The sequence below is a fragment of the Chroicocephalus ridibundus genome, chromosome 5 (genome assembly GCF_963924245.1).
Source record: "Chroicocephalus ridibundus chromosome 5, bChrRid1.1, whole genome shotgun sequence".
NCBI lineage: Eukaryota > Metazoa > Chordata > Aves > Charadriiformes > Laridae > Chroicocephalus > Chroicocephalus ridibundus.
Window position 1 is genome coordinate 40,188,569 of NC_086288.1, and position 20,611 is coordinate 40,209,179.

Sequence of the window (20,611 nt, forward strand, 5' to 3'; positions counted from 1 at the left end):
ACAATATTGCTATAAAAGAAATTTTAATCATAGAAGCATAATACAAAGAACTGTAATATATAAATGTAGGAAAATATGTCTACGCTAGCTGAATTCATATGTCATGTGTCCATGCAATTCCAAAGGCAATGTTATACGATTCCATTTTTTGCTTATAGGAGGTGCTTTTTTTTGTCATTTATAATGACATTTCCAGCAGATATTATCAGCTCTTAGGTATGAGGCTTGGTGATCGTGAGTATAAACATTATATGTTATGGCATATAAAATTTCAGTGAGTTGCACACAGTGAACAAGCTCCTACTTCTGAATGCTTTCTGCAACACTATTGTAACAGGGTCACTTTGTGACAAGTCTACGTGCAGGTGAGGAAGAAAAAAATTGGGCAAAAGCTAATAGTTACTGGGCCTGCCAACAAACCAATTAACGAAGGCTCCTGCCTCAAGCCACAGCATCAACAGGCAGGCATCAGTGGCTGTCTTGCAAATGCCTTGTGCTCAGCCCCTTGTTCTGGCTCCTGATCTTTCATCTGTAGCCCCACTCTTAGGGTGTGTTACTTCTAACCAGCTCCTGCTGCGGACAACCTCGGCTGGCTTGACTTCAGGCCCGCAAACGCTTTCTCAGTGACTCCTGGTGCTGTGCTGATTTTCCCCTTTGTCTGCCTTGGGGTTGTGCTCTTGACCTGCTCTCCTGGGCCACACGGTCTTCTTCCCTTAACCTCTCGCAGTACCTTTGTTTTGCCTTCTCGCTCCAGTTTCTCACCTTAGTTTCTGTGAGTATAGTACCTAATTTTTGAGTTACCTGGAATCCAGCTTGTGCTTAGCCACTAGGTCTACCTACCTATGTGCTGCTGTACAAAGCCCTGTCCTCTCAGAAAATGCCAAAACCAGTCTCGAACTCACTCCTCAGTGGCTCACTCTCACAATAGAAGAAGCTTTTACACAGGAAATTAATGCATGATGGGAGGCACACAGACCAACTTTGCATTTATTTTTCTTAAATAAAACAAAAAAAAATATTGCTCTGTTCTTTTTTTCATCAAAGTTGGTGCACAGCCTGACCACAGAAAGGAGCTGGAACCAGACGTTCCACTTTACTCAGCATAAAGGGTCCAGGCAGATGGAATATGTGCTTCTCTGCACAATATGTGTCTTTGTCAGCAGGAATTTCCATCATTTTAAAAGCAATTTAAAATGCATTTTCATATTAAATTTGTTGCCAAAACTTGTATTAGAGATGTTTGTTTTCCTTCGTGCAGACTCCAGACACATCTTTCTCTTTCTGAGATAACAAATACTGGGTGTGAACTGCTAATGTATAATGATGAGTTGCATTTTGCTAGTCATATCATTATAGCTAATCTAATAAACACTGAAGTGGCTTGATTTGATTACAGTGTGCTGCACAGAAAGCAATACTTTAAGGGAATAATATATTTTGAAGGAATTCTGTGTATTCAGTGTATCCTCTGAAGAGGCAGCCTACTGAAACAACAACTGTTAACATGACATACCTCTCAGTTTTAATTTATTTTTTTTATTTTTAACCTATGTAAACTTATTGCAAAGTGCAGAGAAGCACGCTTACTTGGGTACAACTTTCACAGGTATACTGACTGAGTGGTAATAGGGACAGAAAATCTCCCTCGTAGGCTACTGCTTCTTAATGTGATTTTGGGAATGAAGCTACTGTTTAAGGCTGTCAAATTATCCTCAAGAGCGAGGAAAAACCCTTCTATGAGTCACCAGCTATGCCATGATAATCACATATACCTTTCAGCTGGACAAGAGCTGAAGAAGGTAGTATATTAATTTTTAACATGTTCAGCTTGGAAACTTCACTAGTAAGCCAAAAAGAGAGTCACACATTCATTCCTGTTGTATGTATTACAGAATGAAGCCCTGGCATAAGATGGCCAACAGCTGTATTCTAGACCAACCCAAATAAAGTAATATTTTGGAATCTTTATGAGGAGAGAATAGTGTAGTTCAGATTTGGGGAGAAAGTTTTCACTAAATTGCTCTTCAGTAGTAAAAGCTAAAGTTTACATCATAGATAATCCCAACAATATAGGTAGATTTCACTTACTTTTTGATAAACTCTTAGATTTGGTCTAAAACCTAAGCATTTCAAGAAATTTTTGATTACAGATGGCAGGTGGTGATCAGATACTCAGCATATTTTTCCAAAGTGACAACGTAGCCCATAAGCCGCCTATGTTTTGAGATGGCAGCATCTATGGAAAAGTGATCCTCTTTTACAGAAATAAAAAGAATAAAATCTTATTCACTTCTGGGGAGAAATGTGAACAGTGAGAAAAACTGACAGAGGCATACACTCAGTTAGGGGGATTGATCTATTAGGAGTTCTCTAATACCCGGAGCTGGAGCTACTCATGAGAATAACTTTGCAAAATACGATCTCTGCTGTGGACAGGTGATATTCTGTTCTCTATTAAAACTTGAATGGAGATGAGATTTCACCCTCACTTGACAGGAAAAGATACTAGGATGAGAAAAAAAAAAAGACTATACCTTAAAACCCCCAGACATTCTCAGATACTCAGGGAATAAGTACACTATTACACATGAAAACAAAATATGTCAGAGAAAAAAATAATCAGCTATTTGCTTTGTCTTTGATTTCTGTGGAACTAAGTCTTTAAAATAAGCTTCCTCACTAGGCTAGGCTATCTACTGGTGGTGCCTACAGGTGATAAAACTATATCCTTCTCCCTTTTTCAGCCTAGTCTGCTATGGTTACAGAAAACAATGCCGAAGACACAATTTCTAAAAATATAATTTGATCACAAAGGCAGACGGTTTCATTTGTTCCATTCAGCCACTGCTATCTTGATACGTTTTATTTGTTCCCTATTAAATGAATGGAACTAAACCAGACATACAAAAGGAGTTGCTTCCTGGATGACAGTTATCCCAGGCACTGATGAAGCTTCTTATTTTCCAAAAATACCTCATAGATGGGCAGATTCTGAGGCTCTTAGATTAATAATATGTATCTAATACAGGCTGATTTTTTTTGAATTCGTAACACTTCAGTAGTGTAAATTGATAAAGGGAAGGAAAAGAAAGTGGAAAGTCTGGAAATATTATACTTATTGAACTTAAAATAGTCAAAATGATGCAGGGATGTTTGGTATATTACTGATTTAATGCAGTTTCCTCTTATTTTCAAGTTCTCAAATTGAATATGTAAGTGGTGATACGCCTATAAAATCTGTGGATAAGCAAGTGAAATGTTCTGATACAGAGTACCTTTTAAAATTACTATAAGCCTTTTACTCATACAGTCACAAGCATAGGATCACGATTCGTACAGCAATGTAACATTAGGTTTAATTAGATTTTAGATGCTTTTGCACACAGGGTACTATTATCTCCCAGTTGTGTATACTGACTTTTTAAAGCTATAAAACAAAAATAAGCCTTAATTGCATTTGTTGCTGTTCTTTACTATAGCCATATGTAAAAGGGAAGGTGTTATTTCTTGTTATAATAGTCTCCATTTCTCACAGCAGTGTTGATGCTCCAAAGCCTCTACTGCAGGTAGAGTCGGCCAGTCACTGGGTGCTGGAGACCCTTCTGTCTAATCCATTTTTACCTCGAGCACAGCACGGTGTCACCCATGCAACTGTTTAAAACTGGTTGCTTGAGCTGAATGCACTTCCTTTTCCTCCCTTATAATTCTGGAACATTTTTCTGAGAAAAACCTTTCGTTTGTCAGAGAAATCGTTTTACTTACACTGTACGACCAGATCTAATCCTGAAGTGGTTCGTTTGCTTATTCTGCCTTTAAGAAGCAGTGGGGATAACAATGGGTTGTAAAAAGCCAATTTCCTGCTGTCGTCCCTCCGACTCTGGTCTCTAATGTTGTCGCTAGGCAAGGCAGTGGAGGTCTTTATGTTACAGAGCTGTACGAAGGTTTCTAGTTGTATTTACTGAACGCATTTTCCTGTAAAATCTTTGCTGCATTTAGAAAAGAAGGAAAGGGTTCATATACCTACAATGAGCATATATTTTCTGCGGGCGGTTTTCTTGGCTGGGTATATTTCTGGTGGTAAGGAAAAACTCAGTGAGGACTGATATGTAGTTGTGAGAGAGATGAAGAGTCCTTCTTGCCTTCAGTTCTGCACCGCTTTCTAATGTGACCTTTTCTTCTGTATTACAGAATCTTTATAATTAGAGACAATTTCTTAATGTTTAAGACAATTGGGAAAACAATATTCAGAAGAAGAAGCAAGTATGTCTTAAGGCTCTTCTCTGCTGGAAGGAGGAAAAGACAGAACTGGGATTTGGAAATGACAAACAAGATCTGCGCATACAGGGCTGAAAATGAAGAAACATTATAAAATATTGGTTCAGAATTTTAAAGAGCTGCCTGGCTGTTCTCAGACTGAACATGCATGCATGCTTTGAAAGCAGGGATTTCCTACTTGCGAAATATTTTCCTTTTTGTTCAGTATCACTCCATCTAATAGATCTACAAGATATACCTCCATGCATTGCCATTTTGAGATAACACAAGGGGAAATAATCTTGCCAATATGTTCTCCATCCCTAAGCATTAGCGCCCCAGCTCAAAGCACGGCCGGTCTCATTGTGGTCAGCCTTGTGGCCAGCCTTCTTTCTCTTTCTTCTCCCGTTTCCTTTCTATTGTGGAAGAACACAATAGAAGCTTCAGAAAGAGGAAAGTACTTGTAGTATTTAGGGTGGACCAAGCACTAATTCAACACCAAAGAGGACATTCATACAAATGGCAAGATATAAAAATTATGCTCTTAACTAAAAATATCTTTGCTTGCCCTAGATGTACCATGTAGCAATAGTCTATGCTAATTCTTTTTCCCATGTTAAATTATTCATTATAAATGATCATAGATATTCTAAAACATATTTGAAAAAGTAACGATGTAGCAGGCTGCTGTTTATGATACCATCTCATGATTTACCTTCCTCTCCTTTTTTTTTTTACTCTAATCACAGGTTGCACCCAGACACGAAACAGTACAAAACATTTGCCCACAAGAAACAATGGAAGACATGGGCTGAAAGCCTCATTTTCTCAGCAGCTATGCTAACTGTTTTTCAAATGTCTTTTCTCAATCTGATCAAGGTGTTTAGGTTATGTGGAAATGCTACAATTACCTAGAGGTAGATGACTGCAACGGCTGGCTAAGATATTTTGCTAAACTACTTGCTATTTTCAAGGTATTTAATTTAAAATTATTTGGGCTATCTCTGTGCTGCAGTGCAGAAAACACCAGGGACAAAACCATATTAATCACCTCTAGAATTATTTTTCTGATTCTAAGGCATGCATGAGCATCGAGCACTTTGATAAAGGGGTCTTCCACAAACCCGTTCTGAGACAAGCTTTGGATTTTGGTACTAAGATGACTTGCTCAGACTTTTTTTCCTTATGTAAGTGTGTGTGTTAGCCTCTAATGAAGTGTGAAATCTCACTGACTGTATAAGAAAATCATGAGGAATCCATCATATGTAATAAAGACAGTGCTCCTGGCTGCAAGAATATATCAGTACAACAGCAATATAGGAAGAAGACGCAGATGTGATTTGGTACGGCGTCAGGGTAGCTGCAGGGGACTCAGATATTTAGGTCATGAGAAGAACAAGAATTTTGCTGTAGGTAAACAGGACCTTAATCTCTTCCCAGCTAATGACAAAGTTACTTTGATGCACAGGCCATGATTACGTGGGGAAATTGTACATTACAATCCTTCTTACCTACTCATGTATACTCCTACAAGTTTTGTTCACTCGTTTTGTAAACAGATGAATAGTCCCATTGTAGTTGCCACTATGGGAAAGAACATGTGTGAGTTAATTAGAACAAGCTTTGTAAGCCTGGTTGTTGCTGCTGTGATCCAAACAGCAAAAATACTGGTTTTAGAATTAGTGAGTCAAAACTTCAATTCAACTTAATGAGATCCTCTTTTTTTAAATACTATTTTTTGTCTTTCTCTTTTTTTTTTCCTGTAAAGAAAGTGTATGTCTTTATGGTTCCCTGTGAGTCAGAATCCTAGGAAAAAATAAGATTGTGTTAAATAAATATCCATTTAGGAGGAACCATAGGGAGCCCAGCAACATTTATCATCCAGCATCCCAACGGCCATCAGATCACTACTACCATTAGTTAGTGATTCTCAATCTCTAATACTTCAAAACATTTTCAAAGTTTTTTTTTATCCCTTTTCTTTAAAAATCACCCTAAACTTAATTTTGTTGCCTTTAAAAACCTTGGAAAATTAAAAAGCAATTTTAATAGGACCTTGAAACACCCAATAATATCCAACAGTGTCAATTTTTAAGATTTTTGCATTAAAATAAAAGCTGAAACATTCAGGAACTGAAGTATTAACTGGTTTAAGATCACTTAGTTGAAATGGAAAAGGACTCTATTTCAGGGTAACAGCTGCTTTTGCTCTGATGTCTACATATTTTTGATAGTCTGGGGGAAAGATTTTACTGGTTTTTGATGTAAGAATTTTGTAGGTGGGCAGCTGACAATGTAACAGAACAAAAGGAGCTCCTGGACTGGTGCAGTGTCAGAACTCATCCGCTAATCCACAATGAGCTCATTTCGTACTAGAGGCCAAAGCAATGCCAAAGCTATGGCATAATTTAAGAACAAATGTGGAAAAATGTGAAATAAATAGATAGAAAATGGATACTGAAATAATATAAAGTAAATGCTGAAAATTAACTGTCTTTTAATTAAAGACAGAGAATAAAGCATGCCTGAGATGTGACGAAATTACAACCAGAAGAGCACTAAAATGAAAACAGTTTCTTTAGCATCTGAGGTTTAATATATGGCATAGATTATTCTATAAATTGGTTTGTAAAATTCAAAGTTAAACTTGCAGATTAAATTTAAAAAGCATTGGTTTGGTGGATCTAGATATACTGAGAGGGGTCGAGAAACCTTTTTCTCAATGTGAGTGCATTATTGGGCAAATCTATATTGCCCCATGCTGTGATAGGAAAGCAGATAAGGTCTTTGCCATCTGTTCTGAATGTCCTGAGTTTAATTCTCCATGGGAGTTAGTACATGGTGCTGGTAGGAGGGGAGGAATTCATTTGGGAAACTGTTTATCTTTCCTTTGGGGAAAGAACATTTTTTACATAATATTATTTTAATCAGAAGAGATTTCAACACATTTCTCTGCTTTCCTGAGATTTCCCAGTGAATTGTAAACTCATGATTCTTGTTGTAAGAAGTAAATTACTATAGGAAGCAATGATATTTATTGAAAGTGCACTTCTATTTTATTTGGGCTTAAAAGAAATGTATAAATATCCTGTTTATATTATATTCATGTTCACAAATTTTACATATGTACTACTTCACAGAACTTAATGATGTCATGATGATTAAGCTCCATTCAGACAAAAATAATAATATTCTGATGTCTGAAAGGGAAAGAGCAAATTAGCGATATACAGCAACTGGGATATTCTTTAAAATCTGGTTTTTGGTTTTGGTTTTTTTTGCCTTGTTTTACTTTTTTCCCCAAGTAGCAAACAAATTTTGAACCTGTTGGTCAGAAAAAAGAGCTCTTTACTCCTGATACTTTTCTTCCAAATGACAAACAAATGTAGGACACTATACTCATCAAGTCTTTTCTTTCTATCTTTCCCTACCAAAGACATTTTAAACAGATGATCATAGATGTCAGTCATTTAGGGCTACCACCTGCTGAGTTCTCCAAGTGGGTCATGTGAGGGTTCAGTTAAAGCTGTGCTAAAGACCCTGTTTTGTTATTGTATTTCTACCTTTATCATTGTGTGCACAGACACATCTTTATGAAATACATGTATGTGATAAAGGTTTTGCACACAGGTGCAAGGGCTTGGCACTGGCTGGATGTTTTAGAGGCTTTTTTATAACAACATTCTTCTTTTCCAGCCAAAGTTAACATAGCCAGAAAGCCTCATTAATATAAAATGAAGCTGAATTTGCAACAACTGGTTCTCCCTACTCTCCAGTGTCTGAGTTTCATGACTTTTGCCTATGGGATTGATTATGGGGGGAAGCGATAATGGGATATGAGCTGGTAAGTGATTCTGTCTTGCGTATTGATCTTCTCTGACAAGACACCTTCAGAAGAGAGGCAGGAAAGTAATGTGAATGAGTTCTTGGAGGAACGGGAGATGCAGTTGCAAAGCCCTCCAAGCTCAGAGTCACACAGCTGTTTCATTCAAGCTGGGAATATGGAGATCAAAGGAGCTCTGCACTGTTAAATGGGCTCTCTGGAGAGAGGGAAGGAGACAGAGAGGAGAGAGGGATGCAAGTAGGAATTATGCGTTTGCTGTTCTTGCTGACAGGGACAGATGTGAGACATGGACATAGATCCCAGGGGGTGCAACGTGAAGCAACTGGAGTGTTTCCCCAGCTTCTGGGGAATAGTAAACCACGGGGAATGATAGACAGTGAATAGGTGTTGGGCCATTTTAAAGTTCTCTTTTCTCGTAGATACTTCTAATTGGGCAATGCTTTGGTCCAGGGAGGCTACCAGGTGCCAGTGGCAAAAGTCCTACAGGGACCAGGAACTAACCTTAAGCCACTGGCGCTGGGATAGTTGTCACTGGAAGCAGCGGGCTGCAGGTACAGCTTCACTTTTGGGTGGATGGACAGCGCAATTGCACCACAAGAGAGGCAGCAACCCCAGTTATGAGGTAAGTTGTAGGGAAAGTGAAGTTACTTCTCATTTCCCAATGGCACTATAAAGCTTTTCTTTCAGGAGACAGTGAGAAAACATCCCAAAAGAAAGAGACACCTATAATGGGAGAACTGAAGTCTCACATTGTATGTATATAGGTATTAATCTGGTTTTCTTAAACTGCCTTTTCATTTAAGAAAATCTGTCTATTTTCCAGGGTTCGTGTGTGCAGAGTGGCTGAAAATTTATTACTTTAACAAGATATTAAAAAGTTATTGGAATGACTTTTTAAGGTGTGTTTTCAATTAAGTAACTTTTAAATATTATTTCTGTTGGGTTTGATCTTAAATAAAGAATAATAGTTTGGTGACTGTAATAGTATTCAGTTTACCAATTTATGCGAAGTTTTTGTTTACATTAAAAAAACCAGTCCAGATCCTTACTGTTAAAAGGCATAAATTGAAATAAAGGACCAATGACTTTGTAGTCCAACAGCAAGATCTGTTCTTGTCATCAGGAATGACTTTGGATAGAAAGAGCTTCCAGAAGCCAAGAAAACTTAAATGTTTTGTTCCCATCTGGGTTTAAAGTCATGGTATTTGTGATTCTGACTTATTTAAGCGCTTATAAAAATTTTGCCCTTGTGTATTAAAAAAATGTGATCAAGGGGTGTATTAAAAAAATGTGATCACGGGCCAAATACACTCAAAGTTTAGGTATGTCCCTAAGTCTCCTTGACTTCAAGGCAAATTGAGGGCCTAGAGGCTTTTGAAAATTCATTTAAACACCTAGTTCAGCTCAAAAGCTGAAGCCCAAGTTTGAAACTTGTGACAGAGTTGTACATAAAGAATTAATGCAAACATTTTGGGCCTGGACCTTTGGATACTTTCACATTTATAACATTAACTACTGGTCATTGCTGAATATAGTTTCTTTTGAGATGACACAGATATTAGTGTCACTGGGACCTTTCTTTTTCCTAAAAACATGCCTTTTACTTAATTTCGGGATAACAAATTGATTTGTTTAAGTTAGTGGGATAAGTAACATGATGGACTTACTTAAATATTCATTTTCAATAATTAGGTTTTCAGCCTGTATCATTTCTGTTATGTGCTCTGCCAGTATGGAACTTCACAAATTAAATAAACAGTAATAATTTAATTTTCAAGATATTTCAATATAGTATTACTGTAACATGAGATTGAAAAGCTGTGATCTAATTTGTATAACTCAAGAAAAAAAACAATGACTTAAACTACATTGCCAAGCACCTCTACTTACAGTGCTTTAAGTTGTACAGTTAAGGCAGGCAAAGGATAAGGTAGCAGAGGGAAGCTGTGGTGGTGCAGGTAGTGTACCTGTGTGTGCACGTGTTTGCAGTTACATTCATAGATGGATTTATTTACACTTTCATGGCTGATGAGTGTGGAAGCAGGACCTGCTGTAACTAAACAGTACTACAGCTGCCTGAAGATGAGAAGGGCAAACTTGACTGCACGGTTTGGATGTGGAAGGAGTTGAAAATTTTCATATTAACATTTTCTTATAAATGACTTCAAATAAGAAAGCAGGTAGTGATGGCAAGAATCTTTGGTGATCAGTGTTGGGGCTGGGTTTTCTGAAATAGCCATTGTCAGGTATTATTTGTAAATCCAAACTCATAAATTCGATCCAATATGGCAAATATTTTCAGTTATGCTGAACATTTCTGAAGCATCCAAATTGTTTTGTCTGCACATGTAAGAAAGCAAGCTAGCTTGAGATTCTCAAGAAAGAGGTGGTCCTCCTGTAAGTCTGAATGCTAGCATGCTTACTTGGGGAGTGCGGAGAGGGTCCGCTTTCCCCTCTCAGCCTGGTGAGTAGAAAGTTTTCTCATCTTCCAGGCAAGTGCCTCAAGCATTTTGAAGGCATTTTGAAACTGAGATCTCCTGGGAAGAGACTCATCAGGCCGACGGAAGGAATGATTCTATAGCTGTGTTATAGTATGAATAATACCTTATAAAAATGAAATTTCTTATCTGTTTCAGTTCTGTGTCTCTGGACTGACGTCAGAACGTTTGTCCTTCTGTTCCCCAACTCATCTTGCGTGACCTTTTGAATAATGGCAAAAGAATATTGGTACTGCTCCAGTTTTCTGACATTGACTCAAGTTATTAAAAAGTTTCAGTCAGAAAATAAAAACAATCAGTTGAAATCCTCTCAGAAACTCTTCTGGGAGTCCTGTGTGGAATTTAAAAATATTTAACTCTAGTTAGCATATGTTTTTTTGACATACTCTGTAGTTACAGGTCTGGTCTGAAGAAGTTCGTTCTCCTTCTTCCCAGACAGAAAACAGCAGTGCACGGAATAAGCCTTTTCATCCATCTGTACTATTAAATATTCTATTTTTGCTTTAGTCATTGCCAAACAAACATACTTTCTTGATCTTCTCAGTTTTCTTTATCAGTTTTGCCTAGGTTATTAATTTTAATTTATGTAGTCTATTTCTCTTTCTCCTGTTCTAAATGTAATACTTTCCTAAATCACAGTGGAGCTGCTTTGTGCAGAGGTATGGGAACTTCCTGATAACCTGATGGTTGGAATATCCTCCTGGGAGAGTGGGGCCCTTTTCCAAATCAGACGGACTGAGCACGTGAGCTGCAACTAACCTTCAGCTATCAGATATAGACACAGCAGTTTCCAGACGTACTGCTTAGCTGTCTCCCCAACTAACCTCTGCCCAAGTCCCAGCACGTAGAGCAGAAGGCCAAACAGAAGGGCTTTGGTTGGCAAATCACCGTGATATTTGGGCTGGAAACCTACCTAGAAGCTGAATCTTCCTTCCTGCTGATGGTCACTTGCAAGATGTCGCCTGACACCAATACCCGCCTGTTTCATTTTGCAGAGTTGGGCCTTTGCCCTCCCGAATTCTCTCCCCCTCGGTCTGCTCTCCCCCTCAATCCACATGCCCTTTCATGTGATGGCACTGGTATATTTACAGTTAACTTCCTTTGTGCTATCCTGTTTTATACAATGGGTCAGTGAGGAGTTTTGAATTTACTGGAAATAATGCACACACTTCAGCATGCCGTTGGCAGGAAAAGACGGTCAGCACATTTAGGTCTTTATCCACTCTCAAACCAAAGAGAAGAAACACTCTGTGATCCATGCTTTACTTGTGAGCTCTGGCTACTACCAATTACTGTGCAGATGAAATACGTCCTGGTGTCAGCCTCTCTATGCTGATCACTGTAAAGATCACTTTATTGTTCTCTGGTTTATGGCAACAAAAAAAAAAAAGGCAGGAAGTACCCAAAATAATAGTGGTATAAGTTCATATCATACTGGACCAAAAAAAAAAAAAAGTCTTTGCTGCACATACAGAACTAACAGTGATTTTGATGGTTTTCTAGGAAAAGGCATTCATAATATATGATGAAGCTAGAGATAGTGTTTCATTTAGTGGGATCAGGAAGTGCTTTGAAAGTGGAAATATTTAGCATGGAAGAGAGTAGATAGTAAATGAATGGATTTTTATTGTACAGCTGGCTTTATAAAATGGCTTTGTAGTTTATTGGTTTGCGCCATGTGGCACATTTCTGGCACTTTCTTTAGATGCTCCAGGGAGCTGTGTTCTCAAGTATCCTCACATATTAATGACAGTTTGTATTGTTTTAGGGGGGAGCCAATCGAGGAGATGACTACAACCAGGGCTTGTGACAGCCTGTGCTATGTAGAAGGAAAGAGTCCAGAAAAAGATATTTGTTGGATATGAAATTAAAGTCATCAAAAGAAACCTAATACAGTAAGGTTTTAAATATTCAGTTAGAGACCTAAATGGACAAGAGCGCAAAACACACAGTCTCGCCCTTTCAGTCACAGAGCTGTATGATGGAAGTTGTCTGAATATATACTTCTGCCAGGAAAAAAATGAACTAAAATCTACTATGTATTGTTGAGCTGTTGTATTTTCAGGTTTTACGTTAGGATTTGGTTGCAAGTTTGGAATTTTATTATTCTCTTTTTATTACTTGAGACAGTGAAGGGGGCGAGGTGTTTGCCATGAAAACTTCTGATGTCTAGTTGCTAGGATACTGCTTATTTTGTTCAAGTCTTTTATCAAGGCAAATGGAATATAATACTGCTTATTTTTGATTCTGTCTTGGATTTTGCATCAAAACACTTACAGTCATGAAAACTGGTGAAGATTTCTTCAAATCCTGCTTTTCTTTTGACTTGCTGAAGCTCTCTGTGCAGTTCAAACTCAGTACCTGAACATAAAAAAATGGCAATGTTTTAGCCAAAAGTTGTTTGTTGCTATTTATATTTAGCAGACAGTATCTTTAAACATGAAAAATAATTTGATCTATTCTTTTTATACTTTCTAGGACCTTCTACAACTCAAATGGGCACTGTAGAAGTCCCGGACATGCATTTCGAAGTTCATGCAACCATTTTCTAAGTATTGAATGACTTCAGGGGGAGGATCTTACAATTTGTGCACATTTAACAGATATTTATAATATTACAAACATTTTATATTTAAAGAGAATTGTTTCATGAATTTAAATGCTTAAGATGACACGAAGCGATGAATTAAATGTTTTTATAATTGTCAAAATATACATAAGCAAGCATGACCATAATATAACATCTGTTATGTTTCAAGATAGGTCAAGTGAGTAGAATCATAGAATCACAGAATGGTTTGTGTTGGAAGGGACCTTCATCATTAAAATACCTCTGTGCTTCCAGCGTAACTAAATTTTTGAACCGTTTCAGTATTGCATTTCATTTGAGTTTTTCTGAGTGCTTTCTAATTAGGATTACAGTCCAATTACTTGAAAATTCTCCCAAGGGCAGCCTCTGCACCAGAAAGAGACCAGGAAAACACCTATTCTTTGGAGATTTTAGTCCTAACTTGCAACACCAGAAAAATCTTTTAGCAAAACCAGCAGTGATGAAGCTGATTATTCTTCTTGCTCTAGGCCAAATCTTTGCATTAAAAGAGATATTGCTCCCAATCTGCTACACCACATTAATGATCTCACCTCACATGCTGAATGTTTTTGAAAAGTCCATATAAAGGGTTCCATTTAGCACTGGCTGAATGAATTACTAAATGCAAGTTTACAAATTTTAGTCATCTTCTCCCTTAGAAAGCCCAGGGTGCTTTGCTATGTATCTTGGGTTTTAGTCAAAATATATTAAAATGTTACTATTTTGGAAAAAGTCCACTGGAGTAATGAAGAGATGTAAAAATGCTATGATAAGCATACTTATCCAACGGGCATAATTTATTTTATGTAAGCGGTCAAATCTTGCATCTTTAACAGCTTGTTTTAACAACTTAATTAAGGTTGGATTTTTGTATATTTGGATAGCTGTCCAAGTGTAGTCACATAAGTCATGACACCACTTTGTTCGCTCTGCGGTCTGAAAAGTATTTAGACCATGTTAGCAAGGGACCATGTTCTAAGCTTGTAAATCCTGCTTGGATGTACTTCATAAAGAGGTTGAGAGGGTCAGCTTCTGAATCTCTGAAGAACTTTGGGACAATAAAATCTTGTGTGATGCTAGGTCAGAGTGTGAGCGGAGCTAGCTCATGACCGCCCGCATCTGACTGCGCACCTGGGAGAGTACGGCACGTAACATTGGGGGTGCAGTCAGCAGAGTACCCCAGTGCTGTATTACCATTACCCCAAGATGATGTCAACTGTGTTGCTAGATGCAACTTCTTGTTATAATAGAGAAACATAGAAGAAGAAGATTTTTGGCATAGTTTGTTTGATTCTCACAATATATCCGTACCGTTCTGAATGCTCAGTGCGTCTGAAGTCCAGTGTTGCATGGCATACATAAACCCAGTGACATTCTTTCACACTGAGAGTTTTCTGACTGCTTTATAGACATTTTTGGTTCCTAAGTAGTGGAAAGGAGCCAAAACACAACTGAGAATATGACCTACTACCTTCTGTGTCAGAAGTGATCCAAGACATGATCACGCTTTCGGATGTGAAAGCTTGTATGGCACTCTAAGAAAAGGCGTCCTGGCAGAACTCATGGAACAGCACCCCAGGATACCCAAAGGTTCAAGTGATTATGGCACCTTTTTTCACCATCTGTGCCACATTGCTTTGCTGTGTTGCTGTGCTAGTCACCACCTGTGCTTCACCCTAGATAAACTGTGTAGAAGCTGATCAAAGTCTTCCTACTTTGCTTCACAAGAACGTGGTGAGCTTTAACTAGGTAACGTTTGCAAGGTATTCTGTGGCTCTGGATACAAAAATGATCCTTTAGAAATTCAAAACAGTAAAATACCTTTCTTCACTGAAACCTTCAGTTGTGAGTGCCTCAAGTTACAGTAGCAGCTTGTATTCATATGATTTGTATGGGGACGTTTAAACAAGGCATTATTTTCAGTATTGCTGGACATTATTCTTAATTTCATAAATTACTGTAACTGCATAAAATCTTCACGCTGACAGCCTCAGAGACACTTGTTGAACCCCTGTGATGTGCCTGTAAGATGCAACACAGAGCTCACTCTAAGGAAAAGAGGGGTCTTGAATGCTCTCTGGGTCCTCCTAGTTCAGAGGCTCTCAAAGGACTGAAAGCATCCTTAGACTTAGAAATGGTTCTTGGAAGTGGAGTTCCAAGCACATACGTTGGAAAAACCTGCAGGACTGAGGAAAAAAAGTTTTTACATCCTTTATGCTCTGTTGATTCTTGTTCCCAACATTAATGAGTTCAACTAGAGTTGAGGAACTTGTTCAACATTGCAGTCCCCAGAAGTTTACATTTCAACAAACATAAAATATGAACAAAGGACACAAACAAAAAGAACAGAGAAAGGAAGGATATGGCTTCAAACAAATGAAGCCAATATAAGTCAAAATACAACCAAAGAAAGAGAGGAAGAGTAAATCCTTTAAATAAGCAATATTAGCCACAAAGCCCCAAATGAATATGGGAAAAAAAGAACAAACGATAATTATTCATAGAAGCTCACACCCTCCTCTGGAGGTTGCAAACTACTGAACATGCTGAGGCTTTGCAGCCCCTGCTTTTCTTAACTGTACCCCCAATAGTCAGCATAACACTTGTCATGCCCTGAGTGCATTAGTAGGCATTAACGGCCCTGAATAGCCTCAGCTGGGACCCCCGCCCACACACCCTCTGCCCACGGGCCCTGGGGCTCCATTTAAGCTCAGAGTCTTCAGTGCTTTCCCGAGTTATGCTGGGTCTGTCTATCCATCTTTGCCGGACCTTGGACTTGCATTGCAGGTAGTCTGTTGCTAGCCCTATCTCTTGGGTGGACCCTTCTCATTCATACTGTAGCCTTCTCTCTAGTCTTGTCTCCAGCTTCTTTCTACTGGAGTGCCTGGGTGGACCCTGTTTCCAGTGCCCTGTTCTGCCTGTGGTGTTTGTGTACTGTGGGACTGTACCCTAGGCAGTGTGGGCATGGTCTTTTCTGGGGTTGCCCTGAGCTCCTGGCTTGGCCCCCTCTTGCAGAGCAGCCCTGCCTGTGCTGCTTCCTGACAGCACTAAGCATAAGAGGCCTGACATGCTGAGACAGAAAGTATGAGGCACGATAGTCCCATATCTGTTTCTCTGGAGCTTCAAAACAGTGCTTTCAGGGCCTAAAATTTCAGGGAGGAGGGGTGTTTTTTCAAAACGTTCTCTCTTACTGTGGGATGGCTGTCAGGACTTGCCGAAGATCCAACTCTTGGGAAGAGTCAAAGAATAGCGAACACCCATTGTGTGTTTCAGGCTTTCAGCTTGAAAACAAGTTGTACGCGTACCAGACTTTTGCTGGGGGAGGGGGGAATGGCATCCATTTTATGAGAGATTTAGAAGCTTAATGCATTTAAATTAGAACTCTCACAAAAGGCTAAATTTCCTTTGGAATGAAATTGCCGTTCTGTGTATGACTTGACAGAGCACTCGGCAGAGAAATAGGAAGGCTGGGAGCAGGGTCTGTAGGATCTCTGTGTTTGTCAGGTAGGTTATTGGCCTGGGGAATATGGATAGACTCCTCAGCATCCTTCTGGAGTGAGCGAGTATGTGAGCTGGTGGGAATCAGAAGGCAGGATTTGAAAACAGTTTAATCTGGCAGAATTTCATTAAAATTGAAACAACTCTGGGAAACGTTTAAACATTAATGGATAGGCAAATTGAGAATAGAAAAATGTTAAATAAAAATAGCAGTGTTGTTGTTTTCCTCTCCAGTTGGCTCTACTGGTAATTCTCCTTGCATACCATATAATAGTAGTTGGTATGGTTCCATCTGGCTGTTTTTTTGGCTTGGGGTTTTTGGTTATTTTTAAAAGTCTTTGCTCAGAACTGTTGATGTTTATCTTCAGAAAACAATATTAAAGTAACTTGCAGCCTTAATCACTCAAGAGTTAAGAAATAGAATTAAGACTGTTGAGGCCATTATAGTTCAATTCCTGTGTACGTTATGAGATAGTCTTTAATTACATGATCTCATTCTTTGTTTTCCCATAGGACCCTGCCTCATTCAGTGTTCAGGATGAACAGTGCTTGGAATGAATCAGCACAACACAGTGAAAGAGTCTGTTGTTTGCAGGACTCATCTCAGTTGTTGAGGAAGTTGGGATATGCGTTTTGAATGAGTTGGGATGTCAAGAAAAGAAAGGATGGTCTTGTAGCTGAGAAAACTGTATGTTGCCCGGGAGAATGAGTTTCTGTCACCGTCTTTGCCGAATAGATCCTGTGAGGTACTATTCTGGGGGAGAAAAAGCAAAAAAACTTTTCTCAGGTATCCATTAAATGTGAACACATAATTTTCCTAGAAATCTGAGGGCATGGGTCCGCATTCTATACTACCAATATCAAACAAAATGTTGAATTCACTGAGCACTGTTTGTTCTTGCACTTTGGGGAAAATGTATTGTGCGATCATAATTAAGAGCTGTTTAGCAAGTGAGTTGTATAAATGTGTCTTGTGCTTTCAGTACTTCACATTCTGCATTCTTATTATAGCTATTATTTGATGTACTAATAACAAAGTTATCTGTATACACATATCTACCATTTAGGTAACTGCTAAATAGAAAGAGTGACTAATGGTAAGTTAGTCTTTGATATATATGGATATGAAATACTAGTGCAAACTACCTAACATCTTAATTACAGGTTTCCTAAGTTATGATGACAGTTTGGGGTTATCTTTGACACTTAGATGTATATCCTACTATAGTAGCTGCAAATTGTCTGTGAAGGCCTTATTTTCTATTGCAATCTTCTGAAAATAAACCAAATTATTTTGATTGTAAGGGATTCTTTTAAAATCAGGGCCCAAATGAAACTGGTGTATCAGCTTTTACGTATTCAACTTGCACCTAATCTGTTCTCCACGTAACTTACTGTGGTTGTCCTTTCCATTTCCATTTTAACACCTATTTTTAGGCATGAGTTTAGCCAATGCTATAGTGTTGTGGCCAGAATTAATTTTTCCTTACTCTAGAACAAAGCAGAAGTAACCCAGTTGGCCTCTGTTTCTGCGTAACTAGGCCTTACTTCAGAAGGGCCTAATCAATGATAAGATCCTCACACTGTACTCGAGAGCTGGAGGACTGCAAGTGCCAGTCTGCTCAGATGAATTATTGCTAAAATGTGAATATTTTTTCTCTAAATCATAGTATCATAAGACCAAAAACATTTTTTTCTTACCTCCGACATCTTCAAACTCTGTCACTGTCAGTAATACAAACAAGGTCTCTATGCTATAGCTCACCAGGGGATTCTCAACTTTCCAAGATTTTACTGGTTCCTAGTCCTCATGCTTTGAAGTAACTGAACTGAAAATCACTGTGCTATTCTACAGTTGAGAAAACAACCTGAGATTCCCAAAATTTTACTCTTATTTTCTAAGCTGTTGATCACTTAGCAAATACTCCCATTTTCACCTATTGCGTGGTGAAAGGTAATGGCAATACATAAGTAATCTAAAAATATTTCTTTGCGTGTGAGCACTTACCCAATCTGTCATCATTGTTCTGCATTTTAGCAGTTTGTTTTAAGGATTTGAACATTAAAATCTTTATTTTATTTTTTTTTAGTGAGAGTTTGGATTTGGTATTTCTTACAGAAAACAGTAAAGGGCAAGGTAACAAAAATGGAGATCACTGACAGTTCTACTGGATTCCAATATATTTTTTAGATTCATAAAAGATTATCGTGCTTTTTAAGTAGTTACTCATCATAGAAGCTAGGTAAAATCATGAATTCATGTCAGATGTTTTAACTCGAGGTTTTATTCACCGCAATCAACTCTAGTCCAGGATAATAAAAACTGAGCTTTACGAGACTATTCCAGGGTTGAGGAGGGTCCGGATGTGGCTGTGACTGTGAGCATGGAAGTGCGTGTACTCAGCACAGATGGGAAGGGGAATAACGCTGCCGCTGCAGCACAAGTACCCTGAGACACAGAGGAGTCGATCCAGCTGAGTAAGTAAGGCTTCCAGCCAGGGGTGCTCTCACAAAAGCACAGCCGTGCTGTGTGCCACGCTGTAAGATGTAGCTTAAATCAGACTCCTCCAAAGCAAGGATATTAGGTCTAAAGAATGACTTTGAGAAGGCCAGTTAAGTCATGGCTTATTCTGTTGGGCTTATGCCTCACAGTACAGGCAACTTTGAACCTTCCAATAATCTTCTGAACTACAGTCTGAAAAAAAAAAAAACCCAACAAAAAAACCAAAAAAAACCAAACAACCAAAGTATAATTTAGGGCTTGTCTACCTCATCTCCAGCTTCTCTTATTTAGTAACAGTAATAACTATGGGCCATTTCAAATGGTCAGAGCCGTCTGTTTCCTCAACCTTTCTTTGGATAGACTGTGAGAAGTGCTACTTTGATTTTTCCTATTTCCTGTATCATTGTATAGCAATCTGATGTAATACAGGTGGAGGACAGTATTTCTAAATCTGTCATGACAATAGAACTGTGTTCAAATAAATGAATGCAAAAATAATACTTAACCTTTTTGGCCCAGTGTTACCCAGAGATGTACAAAAGCAGAGACTGTGACAGATCAGGTGACATCAGCTTTTCCTTAACACTAATATTAGTAAGCCTGGGGATATAAAAGTACTGTGCAATTCATTGCCTTCTTTTTGAACGATCAAATCTCTTTGTATGAGAAGGGCTATAAATAATCTCTTTGTTTATTCTGCAGCCCAAGGGCAAATCTATGATAGAGACAAGATTCTGCAGCCGCAGAGTTATAGAAAACTCAGCGTTGTCCTGTGCCATTAATAGGAGCCTCTAAGTACTTTTGAGATGACCTAAAAATAAGTCAGTGCAGCTCTTCTGTTTTATAGACAAATTTATTAGAGACAGGGTGGGAGGCGGTGAGAGAAGACAAAAATGTATATGTAAACAAATCTTCAGAAGCAATGCTTTCTAAAGAGTGTGTGTTATGCAAATACGAAGGTAAAACTTGAACTTCAGTACATGCCCAAATGTGAAATCCACATCTAAACTAAAAGGGAGTAACTTGAAAATGTTGGTTGGGAACCAACTGAGAAGGCTCTGTTAATCGAGGTGCATGCCACTTGTAGTGAAGAAGGATAATTCTAGGCTAAGTAGATTCTGAGGCTACTACTGCAAAAACATCTCACGTCTGTTCCATTTCACTTACAAATAGACCAACTAAAACTGCCTGAAATCAATGGCAGTAAGTAGCACTTGACTTTATCAATAGATTATGGTGTAGCACCAACAACAAACCTTAGTTCAGACCTGTAATGTAAATGAAAGATTGAGCTACTGGGACCTCCCTGGCACATGGAGTCCAGCCCACTCTTAAACCAAGCAGGCGGGTCATATGCTCTCTTTCAAACTCCCTTTGAAAATTAGATGGGGTTTTCTCCTGGGTGGCTGTGTTAGAATCTCTCT

At 38.5% G+C, this 20,611-nt stretch overlaps 1 long non-coding RNA gene across 1 annotated transcript in view; it reads right to left on the reverse strand.

Annotated features, from left to right (window-relative positions):
* Positions 1-20,611, reverse strand: part of LOC134516172 (uncharacterized) — a 71,997-nt gene that overhangs the window by 39,152 nt on the left and 12,234 nt on the right. Inside the window, exon 2 of the long non-coding RNA XR_010071241.1 lies at positions 12,874-12,957. This is a non-coding gene — a long non-coding RNA (uncharacterized LOC134516172). The remainder of the gene's footprint in view (positions 1-12,873; positions 12,958-20,611) is intronic.